The sequence below is a fragment of the Babylonia areolata genome, chromosome 25 (assembly GCF_041734735.1).
Source record: "Babylonia areolata isolate BAREFJ2019XMU chromosome 25, ASM4173473v1, whole genome shotgun sequence".
Taxonomy (NCBI): Eukaryota; Metazoa; Mollusca; class Gastropoda; order Neogastropoda; family Buccinidae; genus Babylonia; species Babylonia areolata.
The window spans coordinates 36,724,300-36,728,517 of record NC_134900.1 but is presented as its reverse complement, the minus strand read 5'-3'; the positions used below and the strand labels follow the sequence as shown (position 1 = coordinate 36,728,517).

Sequence of the window (4,218 nt, the reverse complement as noted above, 5' to 3'; positions counted from 1 at the left end):
TCCTCCGGCAAACCCCAATATCTTCTCCTTTACACACACACACACACACACACAGAAACACTCTCTCTCTCTCTCTCTCTCTCTCTCTCTCTCACAGAAACTCACACACACAACACACACACACACACACACACACACACACACACTTGGAAACTGACACACACGCGCGCACACCAGTGTTCCTATATTTCTCTTTGTAACGTGTGCAGTGTCGCAGTTGGGACTCGCTCGCGGAGACTTGTGTATACCACTTCATAAGGAAGTTGACAAGCTGTTTTTTTCAACTGAATCTCTCCAGCTGTCACCCGCCCGTCCGAGACTTTCTTCGACAAGTTGAGGTGTGTGTGTGTGTGTGTGTGTGTGTGTGTGTGTGTGTGTGTGTGTAATTGTGTGTGTGTGTGTGTGTGTGTGTGTGTGTGTGTGTGTGTGTGTAGGGGTGTGATCATTTTGAATTTTAAAGATTTATTTCTTTTGTCGATTTTTGTTTGTTTGCTTATTCTATCTATTATTTTATTTCATCATTTCTTCATTTATTTGTTAATATATTTGTTTCATTATTTATTCATTTATTTATTAATTCATTCCTTTTTTTTTTCTTTATTCGTTCATTTATTTATCTATTTATCTATCTTTTGTCAAGGGTTCCTATATTTTTGGGGGGTTCGTTATCTGACGTATCGCGTTGGGTCTATGTGTTCTATCAAGCCTTTGATCCTCCCAGTTCTCTCCCCCCCCCCCCCTCCCCCACCCTCTCCAACACCCCCTTTTTTGTTATTTTATTTATTTATTTTATTTTATTTTTTAACTTTTATTTCTAAAGCAGACGTGGTGTAACGTGTACGGATCATTTCGAATTTTTTTACGTCTCCTTGAAACTGAAAGTTTCACATTATTTTTTTTTAAAATTTACTTCTTCTTCTTCTTTCCCCCCCCTCTGTCTCTCTCTCTGTCTCTGTCTCCCTCTCTCTCTCTCTTCTTTCAAACAGAGAGCTGCCATGAAGAAGGAAGAGATGTGTGCTGGTGACAGGTATGTGACTTTTTTTTTTTCTTCCTGTTTTCTTTCTCAAGAAAGTGATTTCTTTTCTAGATTGAAATTTCTCGCCGGTGTGGATTAGGAGTAAATGTCTCAGTGCCCCCCCCCCCCCCTCTCCCCCATCCCCCAGAAGATGTGTTGTTGTTTTTTTCCAACGTATTGACTGACTCTTTTCGAATGGTTGTACCTTATTAGACATTTTACATCACTAAGATTTCTTCTTCTTGTTGTTTTTTTCCAACGTATTGACTGTCTCTTTTCGAAAGGTTGTGCCTTATTATATATTTCATATCACTAGAATATCTTTTCCAGTGTATATGGATCAGAAGCGGAAGTTTCCGTTTGAATATTTGGCAGAAAAAAGGTGGATAAAGAGACGTTGCATTCCTCTACTTTTTGCGGTGTTGTGCTGTGCTGTGCTGTGTTGTGCTGTGTTGTGTTGTGTTGTGCTGTGTTGTGCTGTGCTGTGCTGTGTTGTGTTGTGTTGTGCTGTGCTGTGTAGTGGTGAGCTGTGTTGTGCTGTGTAGCGGTGAGCTGTGTTGTGCTGTGTTGTGGTGTGTTGTGCTGTGTTGTGCTGTGTTGTGTAGCGGTGAGCTGTGTTGTGCTGTGTTGTGCTGTGTTGTGGTGTGCTGTGTTGTGCTGTGTTGTGTTGAGGTGTGCTGTGTTGTGCTGTGTAGTGGTGAGCTGTGTTGTGCTGTGTAGTGGTGAGCTGTGCTGTGTTGTGCTGTGTAGTGGTGAGCTGTGTTGTGCTGTGCTGTGTAGTGGTGAGTTGTGTTGTGCTGTGTAGTGGTGAGTTGTGCTGTGCTGTGCTGTGTAGTGGTGAGTTGTGCTGTGCTGTGCTGTGTAGTGGTGAGTTGTGTTGTGCTGTGCTGTGTAGTGGTGAGCTGTGCTGTGCTGTGCTGTGTAGTGGTGAGTTGTGTTGTGCTGTGCTGTGTAGTGGTGAGTTGTGTTGTGCTGTGCTGTGCTGTGTAGTGGTGAGCTGTGTTGTGCTGTGTAGTGGTGAGCTGTGCTGTGTAGTGGTGAGCTGTGTTGTGTTGTGCTGTGTAGTGGTGAGTTGTGTTGTGTTGTGCTGTGTAGTGGTGAGTTGTGTTGTGCTGTGTAGTGGTGAGCTGTGTTGTGCTGTGTAGTGGTGAGTTGTGTTGTGCTGTGTAGTGGTGAGTTGTGTTGTGCTGTGTAGTGGTGAGCTGTGCTGTGTTGTGTAGTGGTGAGCTGTGTTGTGCTGTGTAGTGGTGAGCTGTGTTGTGCTGTGCTGTGTAGTGGTGAGCTGTGTTGTGCTGTGTAGTGGTGAGCTGTGTTGTGTTGTGCTGTGTAGTGGTGAGCTGTGCTGTGCTGTGCTGTGTAGTGGTGAGCTGTGCTGTGCTGTGCTGTGTAGTGGTGAGCTGTGTTGTGCTGTGTAGTGGTGAGTTGTGTTGTGCTGTGCTGTGTAGTGGTGAGCTGTGTTGTGCTGTGCTGTGTAGTGGTGAGCTGTGTTGTGCTGTGTAGTGGTGAGCTGTGTTGTGCTGTGCTGTGTAGTGGTGAGCTGTGTTGTGCTGTGTAGTGGTGAGCTGTGTTGTGTTGTGCTGTGTAGTGGTGAGCTGTGTTGTGCTGTGTAGTGGTGAGCTGTGTTGTGCTGTGTAGTGGTGAGCTGTGTTGTGCTGTGTAGTGGTGAGCTGTGTTGTGCTGTGCTGTGTAGTGGTGAGCTGTGTTGTGCTGTGTAGTGGTGAGCTGTGTTGTGCTGTGCTGTGTAGTGGTGAGCTGTGTTGTGCTGTGTAGTGGTGAGCTGTGTTGTGCTGTGTAGTGGTGAGCTGTGTTGTGCTGTGCTGTGTAGTGGTGAGCTGTGTTGTGCTGTGTAGTGGTGAGCTGTGCTGTGTTGTGCTGTGTAGTGGTGAGCTGTGTTGTGCTGTGTAGTGGTGAGCTGTGCTGTGTTGTGCTGTGTAGTGGTGAGCTGTGTTGTGCTGTGTAGTGGTGAGCTGTGTTGTGCTGTGCTGTGTAGTGGCGAGTTGTGTTGTGCTGTGCTGTGTAGTGGTGAGCTGTGTTGTGCTGTATAGCGGTGAGCTGTGCTGTGCTGTGCTGTGTTGTGTAGTGGTGAGCTGTGTTGTGCTGTGTTGTGTAGTGGTGAGCTGTGTTGTGCTGTGTTGTGTAGTGGTGAGCTGTGTTGTGCTGTACTGTGCTGTGCTGTGTTGTGTAGTGGTGAGCTGTGTTGTGCTGTACTGTGCTGTGCTGTGTTGTGTAGTGGTGAGCTGTGTTGTGCTATATTCACTATATTGTACTCCACTGCACTGCATTATACTGTGTACTGTACTTTACTGTACTGTACTGCACTGTACTGCAATGCACTGTACTGCACTGTACTGTACTGTACTCAACTGCACTGTACTGCATTGTACTGCACTGTACTGCACTGTTCTGCACTGTACTGCAATGCACTGTACTGCACTGTACTGCACTGTTCTGCACTGTACTGTAATGCACTGTACTGTACTGTACTGCACTGCACTGTACTGCAATGCACTGTACTGTACTGTACTGTACTGCACTGTACTGCAATGCACTGTACTGTACTGTACTGTACTGCAATGCACTGTACTGTACTGTACTGTACTGCACTGTACTGCAATGCACTGTACTGCACTGTACTGCAATGCACTGTACTGTACTGTACTGTACTGTACTGTACTGTACTGCACTGTACTGCAATGCACTGTACTGTACTGTACTGTACTGTACTGCAATGCACTGTACTGCACTGTACTGCAATGCACTGTACTGTACTGTACTGTACTGTACTGTACTGCACTGTACTGCAATGCACTGTACTGTACTGTACTGTACTGTACTGCACTGTACTGCAATGCACTGTACTGTACTGCACTGTACTGCAATGCACTGTACTGTACTGCACTGTACTGCACTGTACTGTACTGCACTGTACTGCAATGCACTGTACTGCACTGCACTGTACTGCAATGTACTGCAATGCACTGTACTGTACTGCACTGTACTGTACTGCACTGTACTGCAATGTACTGCAATGCACTGTACTGTACTGTACTGCACTGTACTGCAATGTACTGCAATGCACTGTACTGTACTGTACTGCACTGTACTGCAATGTACTGCAATGCACTGTACTGTACTGCACTGTACTGTACTGTACTGCAATGTACTGCAATGCACTGTACTGCACTGTACTGCAATGCACTGTA

At 46.0% G+C, this 4,218-nt stretch overlaps 1 long non-coding RNA gene across 1 annotated transcript in view; it reads left to right on the top strand.

Annotated features, from left to right (window-relative positions):
• Positions 1-224: 224 nt before the first annotated feature.
• LOC143299728 (uncharacterized) overlaps positions 225-4,218 on the top strand; it is a 12,436-nt gene continuing 8,442 nt past the window's right edge. Inside the window, exons 1-2 of the long non-coding RNA XR_013057560.1 lie at positions 225-338; positions 987-1,027. This is a non-coding gene — a long non-coding RNA (uncharacterized LOC143299728). The remainder of the gene's footprint in view (positions 339-986; positions 1,028-4,218) is intronic.